The sequence below is a fragment of the Pseudophryne corroboree genome, chromosome 9 (assembly GCF_028390025.1).
Source record: "Pseudophryne corroboree isolate aPseCor3 chromosome 9, aPseCor3.hap2, whole genome shotgun sequence".
Taxonomy (NCBI): domain Eukaryota; kingdom Metazoa; phylum Chordata; class Amphibia; order Anura; family Myobatrachidae; genus Pseudophryne; species Pseudophryne corroboree.
The window spans coordinates 50444645-50461843 of record NC_086452.1 but is presented as its reverse complement, the minus strand read 5'-3'; the positions used below and the strand labels follow the sequence as shown (position 1 = coordinate 50461843).

At 47.6% G+C, this 17199-nt stretch overlaps 1 protein-coding gene across 1 annotated transcript in view; it reads left to right on the top strand.

Moving 5' to 3' along the window:
- The window catches only part of C9H1orf210 (chromosome 9 C1orf210 homolog), a 542874-nt gene that overhangs the window by 133549 nt on the left and 392126 nt on the right, over positions 1 to 17199 (top strand). The window lies entirely within an intron of this gene.

Below are 17199 nucleotides of genomic sequence, written 5' to 3'. Positions count from 1 at the left end.
ATAGGACAACGGGGACACCTAAGTTTTAGGGCAGTGGTTCCCAAACTCTGGTCTCAAGTACCCCCAACAGTTCATGTTTTCCAGGTCACCTAGCAGTTGAACAGGTGTATTCATTACTCACTGACACATTTTAAAAGACCCACAGGTGGAGCAAATTATTTCACTTGTAATCCTGTGAGGAGATCTGGAAAACATGAACTGTTGGGAGTACTTGAGGACCAAGTTTGGGAATCACTGATTTAGGGGATGCTTAATAAAGTCTTATCTTACATCTGCCCCACCTGCAGTGCAGCATCGTATGTCAGATACTTTGTTGCTGCTCTCTAAAACGAGTGTTTCCGCATTTTCAAGTAACCCCACTATTCAGCAAAGGGTTAACAAAGAAGATAACGCAATTACCTTCTCCATTCAGACCCATCTCGCTGAATATCACACAGTAGGGATCACGCCATTGATCTCTATTGTGGTTTAACGTTTGACCCTATTCAGAAAGCATGAAAATGTTAAACATCCCGATAAAATTTGACGCTATTTAATGTCATTTCAGAATGGCGTTCTATAAAGAAAATCCATAAACCTGACAAAAAATGCGGGGACGGAGGGAAATTTCCCATCAGTCCCTGCAGCATCTTGTAGGCCCAGCTCCAGCCTTCCAAAAGTTCTAAGTGGATTTAAATGTGTATTTAAGCTATATATTAGTCTGTATATATTTATAAATAAAATGTATAAAAATGTATAAATAAACCACATAAATATAAATGTATACAGTCTATATACACATTTAGAAGCTTTGGGAGGCTGGAGCTGACTTACAATTGCCGCCTGTCACACTGCAGACTTAACAATGCAAATAGAAGACTATTCGCATTGTTGAGTAAGAACATGACTGAGTATGCGCAGAACCAGAAATAGAAGGTTTTGTTTGCGGATTTCGGAAAACAAAGCCTTCTAGACCTTCGCAGGAACAGCGTGTTACTGCAACCACTGTTCCTTTGAAGTTTATTGCTGAATAGCTATGACAGAAAACAAAACAAGAATGTTACCGTGTCGATATTGCCCGATAATGATCGAGACACTATTGAGACTTTTCCTGAATAGAGCCCTTTATCTCTTATTTTATTTAAACACACTTATCTCCATCCCCATTTTCAATCCATTATAAGATAATTATGTTTACTAAACACCCCCATCAGCACCTTGTTCTATGCGTTCGGCTTGGGCCTCCCCTCCGCCACATTACTGTGTCTCCAGTCGTGGCCACGCCCCCACCCACCGCCACCTTGTTCTATGTGTCCACCGCACCAACCCATGGGGAGTGTAGAAATTGTGCCCCTCTGTCATGTTACAGCCTGTGTTTGGCAAATCACAGGAGTTGATTGGTTGATGCTTTATCTCTCTCCACATTATATCTCTCCAAGCTTTGATAAATCTCCCCTATAGATTTACAAAAATACTAACTCTCGCTGTTGTTGTTTGTACTAGTGATGAGCGGGTTCGGTTTCCGAGAAACCGAACTTTCCCCCCCCCCCCCCCCCCCCCCGAACTTTACCCTTTTTACACGGGTCCGAGCCATACTCGGATTCTCCCGTATGGCTCGGTTAACCCGAGCGCGCCCGAACGTCATCATCCCGCTGTCGGATTCTCGCGAGAATCAGATTCTATATAAGCAGCCGCGCGTCGCCGCCATTTTCACTCGTGCATTGGAGATGATAGGGAGAGGACGTGGCTGGCGTCCTCTCCGTTTATTGTAGAACACAGTTGACTTGATTGGTTGTTTTTTATTGCTTAATTGTGGGGAGGATTGGGAAGCAGCTGTTAGGAGTACAGTGCAGAGTTTTGCTGATAAGTGACCACCAGTTTTTTTATTCGTTCTCTGCCTGAAAAAAACGCTCCATACCATATCTGTGCTAAGTGTGCTGCATGATATATCTGTGCTGAGTGCTCCTCACACTGCTTAATTGTGGGGACTGGGGAGCAGCTATAGCAGGAGTACAGTGCAGAGTTTTGCTGACAGTGACCACCAGTATACGTTGTCTGCCTGAAAAACACTCCATATCTGTGCTCACAGTGTGCTGCTTTATTGTGGGGACTGGGGACCACCAGTATAATTAATATTATATAGGAGGAGTACAGTGCAGAGTGCACTGCTGTACCTACCTCTGTGTCGTCACTCGTCATCCATTAAGTATACTATCCATCTACATTGTATACCTGTGGTGCATTTTAGACTAGTTTAGCAGTTTGCTGACAGTGTCCACCAGTATACTATATATAGCAGTACGGTAGGCCACTGCTGTACCTACCTCTGTGTCGTCACTCGTCATCCATTAAGTATACTATCCATCTACATTGTATACCTGTGGTGCATTTTAGACTAGTTTAGCAGTTTGCTGACAGTGTCCACCAGTATACTATATATAGCAGTACGGTAGGCCACTGCTGTACCTACCTCTGTGTCGTCACTCGTCATCCATTAAGTATACTATCCATCTACATTGTATATCTGTGGTGCATTTTAGACTAGTTTAGCAGTTTGCTGACAGTGTCCACCAGTATACTATATATAGCAGTACGGTAGGCCACTGCTGTACCTACCTCTGTGTCGTCACTCGTCATCCATTAAGTATACTATCCATCTACATTGTATACCTGTGGTGCATTTTAGACTAGTTTAGCAGTTTGCTGACAGTGTCCACCAGTATACTATATATAGCAGTACGGTAGGCCACTGCTGTACCTACCTCTGTGTCGTCACTCGTCATCCATTAAGTATACTATCCATCTACATTGTATATCTGTGGTGCATTTTAGTTGTGCGCTGTATATATAGTAGTAGGCCATTTCTATTGATACTGGCATATAATTCCACACATTAAAATATGGAGAACAAAAATGTGGAGGTTAAAAAAATAGGGAAAGATCAAGATCCACTTCCACCTCGTGCTGAAGCTGCTACCACTAATCATGGCTGAGACGATGAAATGCCATCAACGTCGTCTGCCAAGGCCGATGCCCAATGTCATAGTAGAGAGCATGTAAAAAATGTAAAATCCAAAACACAAAAGTTCAGTAAAATGACCCAAAAATCAAAATTAAAAGCGTCTGAGGAGAAGCGTAAACTTGCCAATATGCCATTTACGACACGGAGTGGCAAGGAACGGCTGAGGCCCTGGCCTATGTTCATGGCTAGTGGTTCAGCTTCAAATGAGGATGGAAGCACTCATCCTCTCGCTAGAAAAAAGAAAAGACTTAAGCTGGCAAAAGCACAGCAAAGAACTGTGCGTTCTTCGAAATCACAAATCCCCAAGGAGAGTCCAATTGTGTCGGTTGCGATGCCTGACCTTCCCAACACTGGACGGGAAGAGCTGCGCCTTCCACCATTTGCACGCCCCCTGCAAGTGCTGGAAGGAGCACCCGCAGTCCAGTTCCTGATAGTCAAATTGAAGATGTCAGTGTTGAAGTACACCAGGATGAGGATATGGGTGTTGCTGGCGCTGGGGAGGAAATTGACAAGGAGGATTCTGATGGTGAGGTGGTTTGTTTAAGTCAGGCACCCGGGGAGACACCTGTTGTCCGTGGGATGAATATGGCCATTGACATGCCTGGTCAAAATACAAAAAAAATCAGCTCTTCGGTGTGGAATTATTTCAACACAAATGCGGACAACAGGTGTCAAGCCGTGTGTTGCCTTTGTCAAGCTGTAATAAGTAGGGGTAAGGACGTTAACCACCTCGGAACATCCTCCCTTATACGTCACCTGCAGTGCATTCATCATAAGTCAGTGACAAGTTCAAAAACTTTGGGTGACAGCGGAAGCAGTCGACTGACCACTAAATCCCTTCCTCTTGTAACCAAGCTCCTGCAAACCACACCACCAACTCCCTCAGTGTCAATTTCCTCCTTACCCAGGAAAGCCAATAATCCTGCAGGCCATGTCACTGGCAAGTCTGACGAGTCCTCTCCTGCCTGGGATTCCTCCGATGCATCCTTGAGTGTAACGCCTACTGCTGCTGGCGCTGCTGTTGTTGCTGCTGGGAGTCGATCGGCATCCCAGAGGGGAAGTCGGAAGACCACTTGTACTACTTCCAGTAAGCAATTGACTGTACAACAGTCCTTTGCGAGGAAGATAAAATATCACAGCAGTCATCCTGCTGTAAAGCGGATTACTGAGGCCTTGGCAGCCTGGGCGGTGAGAAACGTGGTTCCGGTATCCATCGTTAATTCAGAGCCAACTATAGACTTGATTGAGATACTGTGTCCCCGGTACCAAATACCATCTAGGTTCCATTTCTCTAGGCAGGCGATACCGAAAATGTACACAGACCTCAGAAAAAGACTCACCAGTGTCCTAAAAAATGCAGTTGTACCCAATGTCCACTTAACCACGGACATGTGGACAAGTGGAGCAGGGCAGACTCAGGACTATATGACTGTGACAGCCCACTGGGTAGATGTATTGCCTCCCGCTGCAAGAACAGCAGCGGCGGCACCAGTAGCAGCATCTCGCAAACGCCAACTCGTTCCTAGGCAGGCTACGCTTTGTATCACCGCTTTCTAGAATAGGCACACAGCTGAAAACCTCTTACGGCAACTGAGGAAGATCATCACAGAATGGCTTACCCCAATTGGACTCTCCTGGGGATTTGTGACATCGGACAACGCCAGCAATATTGTGCGTGCATTACATCTGGGCAAATTCCAGCACGTCCCATGTTTTGCACATACCTTGAATTTGGTGGTGCAGAATTATTTAAAAAACGACAGGGGCGTGCAAGAGATGCTGTCAGTGGCCCGAAGAATTGCGGCCCACTTTCGGCATTCAGGCACCGCGTACAGAAGACTGGAGCACCACCAAACATACCTGAACCTGCCCTGCCATCATCTGAAGCAAGAGGTGGTAACGAGGTGGAATTCAACCCTCTATATGCTTCAGAGGATGGAGGAGCAGCAAAAGGCCATTCAAGCCTATACATCTGCCCACGATATAGGCAAAGGAGGTGGAATGCACCTGACTCAAGCGCAGTGCAGAATGATTTCAACGTTGTGCAATGTTCTGCAACCTTTTGAACTTGCCACACGTGAAGTCAGTTCAGACACTGCCAGCCTGAGTCAGGTCATTCCCCTCATCAGGCTTTTGCAGAAGAAGCTGGAGATATTGAAGGAGGAGCTAAAACAGAGCGATTCCGCTAGGCATGTGGGACTTGTGGATGGAGCCCTTAATTCGCTTAACCAGGATTCACGGGTGGTCAATCTGTTGAAATCAGAGCACTACATTTTGGCCACCGTGCTCGATCCTAGATTTAAAACCTACGTTGTATCTCTCTTTCCGGCAGACACAAGTCTGCAGAGGTTCAAAGACCTGCTGGTGAGAAAATTGTCAAGTCAAGCGGAACGTGACCCGTCACCATCTCCTCCTTCACATTCTCCCGCAACTGGGGGAAGAGGAAAAGGCTAAGAATTCCGAGCCCAACCGCTGGCGGTGATGCAGGGCAGTCTGGAGCGAGTGCTGACATCTGGTCCGGACTGAAGGACCTAGTGCCAACGATTACTGACATGTCGTCTACTGTCACTGCATATGATTCTCTCAACATTGAAAGAATGGTGGAGGATTATATGAGTGACCGCATCCAAGTAGGCACGTCAGACAGTCCGTACGTATACTGGCAGGAAAAAGAGGCAATTTGGCTTTATTCTACCTAAGTTGCCCTCCCTCTAGTGTGTACTCCGAAAGAGTGTTTAGTGCAGCCGCTCACCTTGTCAGCAATCGGCGTACGAGGTTACTTCCAGAAAATGTGGAGAAGATGATGTTCATTAAAATGAATTATAATCAATTCCTCCGTGGAGAAATTCACCAGCAGCAATTGCCTCCAGAAAGTACACGGGGACCTGAGATGGTGGATTCCAGTGGGGACGAATTAATAATCTGTGAGGAGGGGGATGTACACAGTGAAAGGGGTGAGGAATCGGAGGATGATGATGAGGTGGACATCTTGCCTCTGTAGAGCCAGTTTGTGCAAGGAGAGATTGATTGCTTCTTTTTTGGTGGGGGCCCAAACCAACCAGTCATTTCAGTCACAGTCGTGTGGCAGACCCTGTCACTGAAATGATGGGTTCGTTAAAGTGTGCATGTCCTGTTTATACAACATAAGGGTGGGTGGGAGGGCCCAAGGACAATTCCATCTTGCACCTCTTTTTTTCTTTCATTTTTCTTTGCATCATGTGCTGTTTGGGGAGTATTTTTTTGAAGGGCCATCCTGCCTGACACCTCAGTGCCACTCCTAGATGGGCCAGGTGTTTGTGTCGGCCACTTGGGTTGCTTAGCTTAGTCACACAGCTACCTCATTGCGCCTCTTTTTTTCTTTTCATCATGTGCTGTTTGGGAAGTATTTTTTTGAAGGGCCATCCTGCCTGACACTGCAGTGCCACTCCTAGATGGGCCAGGTGTTTGTGTCGGCCACTTGTGTCGCTTAGCTTAGTCACACAGCGACCTTGGTGCGCCTCTTTTTTTCTTTGCATCATGTGCTGTTTGGGGACTATTTTTTTGAAGTGCCATCCTGTATGACACTGCAGTGCCACTCCTAGATGGGCCAGGTGTTTGTGTCGGCCACTTGGGTCGCTTAGCTTAGTCACACAGCTACCTCATTGCGCCTCTTTTTTTCTTTGCATCATGTGCTGTTTGGGGAGTATTTTTTTGAAGGGCCATCCTGTCTGACACTGCAGTGCCACTCCTAGATGGGCCAGGTGTTTGTGTCGGCCACTTGGGTCGCTTAGCTTAGTCACACAGCTACCTCATTGCGCCTCTTTTTTTCTTTGCATCATGTGCTGTTTGGGGAGTATTTTTTTGAAGGGCCATCCTGCCTGACACTGCAGTGCCACTCCTAGATGGGCCAGGTGTTTGTGTCGGCCACTTGTGTCGCTTAGCTTAGTCACACAGCTACCTCATTGCGCCTCTTTTTTTCTTTGCATCATGTGGTTTGGGGAGTATTTTTTTGAAGGGCCATCCTGCCTGACACTGCAGTGCCACTCCTAGATGGGCCAGGTGTTTGTGTCGGCCACTTGGGTCGCTTAGCTTAGTCACACAGCTACCTCATTGCGCCTCTTTTTTTCTTTGCATCATGTGCTGTTTGGGGACAATTTTTTTGAAGTGCCATCCTGCCTGACACTGCAGTGCCACTCCTAGATGGGCCAGGTGTTTGTGTCGGCCACTTGTGTCGCTTAGCTTAGTCACACAGCTACCTCATTGCGCCTCTTTTTTTCTTTGCATCATGTGCTGTTTGGGAAGTATTTTTTTGAAGGGCCATCCTGCCTGACACTGCAGTGCCACTCCTAGATGGGCCAGGTGTTTGTGTCGGCCACTTGTGTCGCTTAGCTTAGTCACACAGCGACCTTGGTGCGCCTCTTTTTTTCTTTGCATCATGTGCTGTTTGGGGACTATTTTTTTGAAGTGCCATCCTGTATGACACTGCAGTGCCACTCCTAGATGGGCCAGGTGTTTGTGTCGGCCACTTGGGTCGCTTAGCTTAGTCACACAGCTACCTCATTGCGCCTCTTTTTTTCTTTGCATCATGTGCTGTTTGGGGACTATTTTTTTGAAGTGTCATCCTGTCTGACACTGCAGTGCCACTCCTAGATGGGCCAGGTGTTTGTGTCGGCCACTTGGGTCGCTTAGCTTAGTCACACAGCTACCTCATTGCGCCTCTTTTTTTCTTTGCATCGTGTGCTGTTTGGGGAGTTTTTTTTTGAAGGGCCATCCTGCCTGACACTGCAGTGCCACTCCTAGATGGGCCAGGTGTTTGTGTCGGCCACTTGTGTCGCTTAGCTTAGTCACACAGCTACCTCATTGCGCCTCTTTTTTTCTTTGCATCATGTGCTGTTTGGGGAGTATTTTTTTGAAGGGCCATCCTGCCTGACACTGCAGTGCCACTCCTAGATGGGCCAGGTGTTTGTGTCGGCCACTTGGGTCGCTTAGCTTAGTCACACAGCGACCTTGGTGCGCCTCTTTTTTTCTTTGCATCATGTGCTGTTTGGGGACTATTTTTTTTGAAGTGCCATCCTGTCTGACACTGCAGTGCCACTCCTAGATGGGCCAGGTGTTTGTGTCGGCCACTTGGGTCGCTTAGCTTAGTCACACAGCTACCTCATTGCGCCTCTCTTTTTCTTTGCATCATGTGCTGTTTGGGGACAATTTTTTTGAAGTGCCATCCTGCCTGACACTACAGTGCCACTCCTAGATGGGCCAGGTGTTTGTGTCGGCCACTTGTGTCGCTTAGCTTAGCCATCCAGCGACCTCGGTGCAAATTTTAGGACTAAAAATAATATTGTGAGGTGTTCAGAATAGACTGAAAATGAGTGGAAATTATGGTTATTGAGGTTAATAATACTATGGGATCAAAATGACCCCCAAATTCTATGATTTAAGCTGTTTTTTAGGGTTTTTTGAAAAAAACACCCGAATCCAAAACACACCCGAATCCGACAAAAATGTTTCGGTGAGGTTTTGCCAAAACGCGTCCGAATCCAAAACACGGCCGCGGAATCGAACCCAAAACCAAAACACAAAACCCGAAAGTTTCCGGTGCACATCACTAGTTTGTACAGGGCAGAGCAGACTGCAGCCAGAAAGGACTTACTCACATCCCACATACAGTCCCTCCAAACCTCCAGTCCCTGGACCTATCTGCTAACTCCATCCAGTTCTTACAACCGCTCCCTGGGAGATTTTCAGGTTTACTCCACCTCAACTTATCCGGTAACCCCCTGCACCACCTTCCAGCAGGGGCCTTCAAGAACTTAATCTGTTTGAGAACCTTGGACCTGGGCAGCTGTGGTATCTATAAACTACTTCACAATGTCTTTGAAGGGCTAGTCCTTCTTCAGACACTGATCTTGCACAATAGCAGCATAACCGCCATTGATGTCCGGAATCTTAAGTCACTGACCAAACTGGATGTGAGGGACACCCCATTGGCATCAGCCCATCCGCATAGACAGCCAAGCAGAGATGACCTCCTCTATCAAATGGGCAGCCAGGGGTTCTGTGACCAGGGCCGTCTTAACAGCAGTGTAGGCCCCTGGGCACAGCAATGCACTGGGCCCCCTACCCATCCTCAAGTGGTAGAGGTGGGGGGTGCTATCAGCGCAGCTTTGATGTCCCCCAGGCGGTAGAGGGTGTTCTATCTTCAGCTCAGCATGTAGGACCTGGAACAGTAATTTCTGCTAATTACTCCTTTACTGCACAGATGGGGCTAAACCGTAGAAGGGGGCATTGGGCTGAATGATGGGGCCCTGTTACATGACTTCCAGAGTGGTAGCGGGTGTTTAATACGTAGGGGAGGGGTGGATAGTGGAGTGGGCTTAATATTTTTTCGGTGGGAGGGCAGCTTGCTTGACTGCAGATATCTCAAGTTTCTGAAAATATATTTCTTAGCTTTGAATGGAATAAAAAACTAGAGAGTCCCACCTTTCAGATGGTTCTGGGGATTTGGGTATCAGAGTTCAGGAGCCAAAGCAATTCACCAACGAAAATCTAAAACTGCATATTAGGCGTGTGGAGCTGGAGCAGGGACCAGCTGCATGAAGGCTGATATCTCTGGTTCTGGTCATAGTAGAGACAAGCTGCCAGTGTCCACCAAAAGGGGAGAGTCATAGCTTTTGGCTTATATCCTCACAAATAGTCTAAGTCAGACAAAACCCAAGATATCAGGCTGGGAAGTGCAATTAACAGGCTTGGTTGGGGACCACTGCTTTCAAGTCTGATATCTCCGGTTCCCCAGGGCCGATTTTCAAAAATCTGGTACCCCTGGAAAGAGTAGACCCTCAGCTATCAGCCTAGGGCCCTTATACTCCTGGGGCCCTTGGGCAAGAGCCCATTGAGCCCATACAAAAAGACGGCCCTGTCTGTGACTGCTCTTTGATGAGACGGCTCCATAGATCCAGGGAACAAGGTAGGAGCAGAGGATTTGGCAGAGGTGGCTGACAAGGCATAGCTATAGGCCCAGAGGTAACAGAGTGTGAGATTGGCAAGGTGCCAACACCAACCAGCTGCTATTAGGCAGAGACAAGATTATGGTGGGCACTATAATGTGGCTCATCACTCTGTGGCTGGGTACGCCTGATTTGCTGACTGATCTATTGGTAATGTGTATGCATATTCGATTCTAGGGACCCAAAAATGTGAGATTTTTAATTTTGGATATGGGATACTCAACCTGTATGTTGGCCAGCAGACCAATTTGAAAATGTGCACCCACTTGTGATGTCATATTTAACGGCTGCTGCAGCCAACCTATTACGCTGTAAGTGGGTCGGCCATATACACAGCCAGATGTACTAAAATATCTGCATGATATATCGGTACCATCTTTGCCGCAGGGTGGACCTGATATGTCTGTGACTTCCGTCAATCATGATTTGGCCACTCAGAATATGTAATAGGCAGCTGCATTTAACACTGATTGGCTGTTATTCTATTACCGTCCAGGCCTTGTAACATGAAGGTGGTGGGGATAACGACAAAGGGGACCCACATACAGGGCCCTAAGCTTCAAGGGGGCCCCGAGGATAAGGGACACAAAAAACTGGGCCTCAGTGCCAATATTGCTTTTTAAAATGTTTGCTTCAACTGCTGAATTTAAGTAATAAAACAATTAGGAGTGTATATATGTGACAATTTACTGAAAAAAAGAAAACGTTGATTAATCACTTGGCAGGTGTTTAAGCCTTATTGACATCTATCGCTACTATTTTTTTAAAGCCGCCCTCTGCTTTAAAAGGGGGTGGTCAAGGGGGGTTGCAGGGGGCCCCAGAGATATCGGCCTCAAGGTTTCTGTTGCCGACCATGACCCTAACCCAGACCCCTAAACTAACCCTAATGCTTAACCCTAAAGGGCAGACTGGATAGGGCATGTGATTCTTATCTGCTGTAAAATGCCATGGGGGTAATTCCAAGTTGATCGCAGCAGGATTTTTGTTAGCAGTTGGGCAAAACCATGTGCACTGCAGGGGGGGCAGACATAGGTGTGCGCAGGGGGGGTGCCTGGTACGCACAGGCACCCCCTAATGTCCGCCACCCCGATCTCACATGCCTGATGCAGCAATCGCAGAGCAGGCTGATTACTGTCTCCTCTGCGCTGCACCCTGTCAGGACTGCATTACTGACCGGGCGCCTGGGTTAATCGAGAGTGCCACTGCCACCGTCTTTCAAATTCCCAGCTCCACCTCCATGTACAAAAACAGCGTGATGTGATGTGATTACATCATGCTGCTCGCACGCCCACCCGTCACACCCACCACATACACACCTCTCTCCTTCTATTCTATGCCAACGCCAGCCACTGATGAGGATCAGCATGCAGCCAGCATTCCTCTTAGGAAGACAAATTCAATACTGGCAGGCGGATGGCAGCAGCATTGACACGTCACTCGTTTTTCCAGCAGCAGCAGTACTAGTCTGCGACTGTCAGTTTAGTTACTGACTTGTAAGTAAGCTGCTGTAGCTTGCAGGGGAAAGAGAGGGGGAGCCAGACCAGGCTGAGGAGGAGCAGTGTAATTGCAGTGAGTGCCATCAGGGGTGTTTGGTGCACACCACAACATCTGACAATGTATCTGCTTTATTAGGATTGGTACAAAGGTGGATATTTTATATGCGTTGACCATCAACAGATGGTGCTAAACACGCCCAAAAGGCGGTGCTAGACACACCCCTCCGACGGTGCACCCCCTAATAAAATGTGCTGCGCACGCCAGTGGGGGCAGATATAACATGTGCAGAGAGGATAGATTTGGGTGTGGTGAGTTCAATCTGCAATCTAAATTGCAGTGTAAAAATAAAGCAGCCAGTATTTACCCTGCACAGAAACAAAATAACCCACCCAAATCTAACTCTCTCTGCAAATGTTATATCTGCCCCCCCTGCAGTGCACAAGGTTTAGCCCAAATGCTAAAAAATTTCCTGCTGCGATCAACTTGGAATTACCCCCTATGTTTCTATGTATATTGGGGGTAATTCTGAGTTGATCGCAACAGGAACTTTGTTAGCAGTTGGGCAAAACCATGGCCCTCATTCCGAGTTGATCGCTCGCAAGGCGAATTTAGCAGAGTTGCTCACGCTAAGCCTACGCCTACTGGGAGTGTATCTTAGCTTCTTAAAATTGCGACCGATGTATTCGCAATATTGCGATTTCAAACTACTTAGCAGTTTCAGAGTAGCTTCAGACTTACTCGGCATCTGCGATCAGTTCAGTGCTTGTCGTTCCTGGTTTGACGTCATAAACACACCCAGCGTTCGCCCAGACACTCCCCCGTTTCTCCGGCCACTCCTGCGTTTTTTCCGGAAACGGTAGCGTTTTTATCCACACGCCCCTAAAACGCCGTGTTTCCGCCCAGTAACACCCATTTCCTGTCAATCACACTACGTTCGCCGGAGCGAAGAAAAAGCCGTGAGTAAAAATACTATCTTCATTGTAAAATTACTTGGCGCAGTCGCAGTGCGAATATTGCGCATGCGTACTAAGCGAAATTTCACTGCGATGCGATGAAAATTACCGAGCGAACGACTCGGAATGAGGGCCCATGTGCAGTGCAGGGGAGGCAGATATAGAGAGAGTTAGATTTGGGTGTGGTGTGTTCAATCTGCAATCTAAATTGCAGTGTAAAAATAGAGCAGCCAGTATTTACCCTGCACAGAAACAAAATACCCCACCCAAATCTAACTCTCTCTGCACATGTTATATCTGCCTCCCCTGCAGTGCACATGGTTTTGCCCAACTGCTAACAAAGTTCCTGCTGCTATCAACTCAGAATTACCCCCATTGGTGGTCATTCCAAGTTGTTCGCTCGTTGCCGATTTTCGCTATGCTGCTATTTGTTGCTAAATGCGCATGGTACGCAGCGAGCATGCGCTAACTTATTTAACACAAAACTTAGTAGATTTGCTGGTGTTTGTACGACGCTTTTCAGTCGCACTGCTGTTCGGTAAATGATTGACAGGAAAGGGGCGTTTCTGGGCGGCAACTCAGCGTTTTTACGGCATTGGCTAAAAAACGCAGGCATGTCAGGTAAAAACGCAGGAGTGGCTGGAGAATCGGGGGATTTTCTGGCCAAATGCAGGGCGTGTTTGTGACGTCAAACCAGGAACTAAACGGACTGCGCTGATCGCAATCTGTGAGTAGGTCCGGAGCTACTCAGAAACTGCACAGAATTATTTAGTAGCAGTTTGGCTAATCTTTCGTTTGCAATTCTGCTAAGCTAAGATACATTCCCAGAGGGCGGCGGCCTAGCGTGTGCAATGCTGCTAAAAGCAGCTAGCGAGCGAACAACTCGGAATGAGGGCCTTTGTGTATTGCAGGAAAATATCTGCAAGTCCAACGGTATGGTAACTGCTGTATATACTTGCTCTCGTGGGGTGAGAACATCTCCCCTAATTGAATTCAGCCCTATGAATAGAGGTTGTGTGATCCCTGTGCAGCAGTCACAGAAAGGGTTAATCTCTGCAGCTTGTCACTCAAAATACATTTTGCTCTTTTATTTTTGCAGACCCTGAGCTGGGAGCTGTAACCCACAGAACAGCTGCAATAATTACTCTAATGCTGGTCATACGTCAGGTCAATATCGTGTATGAATGCACAATATGACACGTCGATTGACGCATTGCGTGCACAACGTGCATATTTTATGCATGATTACGATGCGATGCGGGTCGCACGTCTCATCAAATGATCATACGTGCAGCCCATATTATCCGTCGTAATCGTCTGCATATTGTACCATGGGGGGTTATTCAGAGTTGTTAGTAGAGATGAGCGCCGGAAATTTTTCGGGTTTTGTGTTTTGGTTTTGGGTTCGGTTCCGCGGCCGTGTTTTGGGTTCGACCGCGTTTTGGCAAAACCTAACCGAATTTTTTTTGTCGGATTCGGGTGTGTTTTGGATTCGGGTGTTTTTTTCAAAAAACACTAAAAAACAGCTTAAATCATAGAATTTGGGGGTCATTTTGATCCCAAAGTATTATTAACCTCAAAAACCATAATTTACACTCATTTTCAGTCTATTCTGAATACCTCACACCTCACAATATTATTTTTAGTCCTAAAATTTGCACCTAGGTCGCTGGATGACTAAGCTAAGCGACCCTAGTGGCCGACACAAACACCGGGCCCATCTAGGAGTGTCACTGCAGTGTCACGCAGGATGTCCCTTCCAAAAAACCCTCCCCAAACAGCACATGACGCAAAGAAAAAAAGAGGCGCAATGAGGTAGCTGTGTGAGTAAGATAAGCGACCCTAGTGGCCGACACAAACACCGGGCCCATCTAGGAGTGGCACTGCAGTGTCACGCAGGATGTCCCTTCCAAAAAACCCTCCCCAAACAGCACATGACACAAAGAAAAAAAGAGGCGCAATGAGGTAGCTGTGTGAGTAAGATAAGCGACCCTAGTGGCCGACACAAACACCGGGCCCATCTAGGAGTGGCACTGCAGTGTCACGCAGGATGTCCCTTCCAAAAAACCCTCCCCAAACAGCACATGACGCAAAGAAAAAAAGAGGCGCAATGAGGTAGCTGTGTGAGTAAGATAAGCGACCCTAGTGGCCGACACAAACACCGGGCCCATCTAGGAGTGGCACTGCAGTGTCACGCAGGATGGCCCTTCCAAAAAACCCTCCCCAAACAGCACATGACGCAAAGAAAAATTAAAGAAAAAAGAGGTGCAAGATGGAATTGTCCTTGGGCCCTCCCACCCACCCTTATGTTGTATAAACAGGACATGCACACTTTAACCAACACATCATTTCAGTGACAGGGTCTGCCACACGACTGTGACTGAAATGACGGGTTGGTTTGGACCCCCACCAAAAAAGAAGCAATTAATCTCTCCTTGCACAAACTGGCTCTACAGAGGCAAGATGTCCACCTCATCATCATCCTCCGATATATCACCGTGTACATCCCCCTCCTCACAGATTATCAATTCGTCCCCACTGGAATCCACCATCTCAGCTCCCTGTGTACTTTGTGGAGGCAATTGCTGCTGGTCAATGTCTCCACGGAGGAATTGATTATAATTCATTTTAATGAACATCATCTTCTCCACATTTTCTGGATGTAACCTCGTACGCCGATTGCTGACAAGGTGAGCGGCGGCACTAAACACTCTTTCGGAGTACACACTTGTGGGAGGGCAACTTAGGTAGAATAAAGCCAGTTTGTGCAAGGGCCTCCAAATTGCCTCTTTTTCCTGCCAGTATAAGTACGGACTGTGTGACGTGCCTACTTGGATGCGGTCACTCATATAATCCTCCACCATTCTTTCAATGGTGAGAGAATCATATGCAGTGACAGTAGACGACATGTCCGTAATCGTTGTCAGGTCCTTCAGTCCGGACCAGATGTCAGCATCAGCAGTCGCTCCAGACTGCCCTGCATCACCGCCAGCAAGTGGGCTCGGAATTCTGAGCCTTTTCCTCGCACCCCCAGTTGCGGGAGAATGTGAAGGAGGAGATGTTGACAGGTCGCGTTCCGCTTGACTTGACAATTTTCTCACCAGCAGGTCTTTCAACCCCAGCAGACTTGTGTCTGCCGGAAAGAGAGATCCAAGGTAGGCTTTAAATCTAGGATCGAGCACGGTGGCCAAAATGTAGTGCTCTGATTTCAACAGATTGACCACCCGTGAATCCTTGTTAAGCGAATTAAGGGCTCCATCCACAAGTCCCACATGCCTAGCGGAATCGCTCCGTGTTAGCTCCTCCTTCAATGTCTCCAGCTTCTTCTGCAAAAGCCTGATGAGGGGAATGACCTGACTCAGGCTGGCAGTGTCTGAACTGACTTCACGTGTGGCAAGTTCAAAGGGCATCAGAACCTTGCACAACGTTGAAATCATTCTCCACTGCACTTGAGACAGGTGCATTCCACCTCCTATATCGTGCTCAATTGTATAGGCTTGAATGGCCTTTTGCTGCTCCTCCAACCTCTGAAGCATATAGAGGGTTGAATTCCACCTCGTTACCACTTCTTGCTTCAGATGATGGCAGGGCAGGTTCAGTAGTTTTTGGTGGTGCTCCAGTCTTCTGTACGTGGTGCCTGTACGCCGAAAGTGTCCCGCAATTCTTCTGGCCACCGACAGCATCTCTTGCACGCCCCTGTCGTTTTTAAAAAATTCTGCACCACCAAATTCAAGGTATGTGCAAAACATGGGACGTGCTGGAATTTGCCCATATTTAATGCACACACAATATTGCTGGCGTTGTCCGATGCCACAAATCCACAGGAGAGTCCAATTGGGGTAAGCCATTCCGCGATGATCTTCCTCAGTTGCCGTAAGAGGTTTTCAGCTGTGTGCGTATTCTGGAAAGCGGTGATACAAAGCGTAGCCTGCCTAGGAAAGAGTTGGCGTTTGCGAGATGCTGCTACTTGTGCCGCCGCTGCTGTTCTTGCGGCGGGAGTCCATACATCTACCCAGTGGGCTGTCACAGTCATATAGTCCTGACCCTGCCCTGCTCCACTTGTCCACATGTCCGTGGTTAAGTGGACATTGGGTACAACTGCATTTTTTAGGACACTGGTGAGTCTTTTTCTGACGTCCGTGTACATTCTCGGTATCGCCTGCCTAGAGAAGTGGAACCTAGATGGTATTTGGTAACGGGGGCACACTGCCTCAATAAATTGTCTAGTTCCCTGTGAACTAACGGCGGATACCGGACGCACGTCTAACACCAACATAGTTGTCAAGGCCTCAGTTATCCGCTTTGCAGCAGGATGACTGCTGTGATATTTCATCTTCCTCGCAAAGGACTGTTGGACAGTCAATTGCTTACTGGAAGTAGTACAAGTGGGCTTACGACTTCCCCTCTGGGATGACCATCGACTCCCAGCAGCAACAACAGCAGCGCCAGCAGCAGTAGGCGTTACACGCAAGGATGCATCGGAGGAATCCCAGGCAGGAGAGGACTCGTCAGAATTGCCAGTGACATGGCCTGCAGGACTATTGGCATTCCTGGGGAAGGAGGAAATTGACACTGAGGGAGTTGGTGGGGTGGTTTGCGTGAGCTTGGTTACAAGAGGAAGGGATTTACTGGTCAGTGGACTGCTTCCGCTGTCGCCCAAAGTTTTTGAACTTGTCACTGACTTATTATGAATGCGCTGCAGGTGACGTATAAGGGAGGATGTTCCGAGGTGGTTAACGTCCTTACCCCTACTTATTACAGCTTG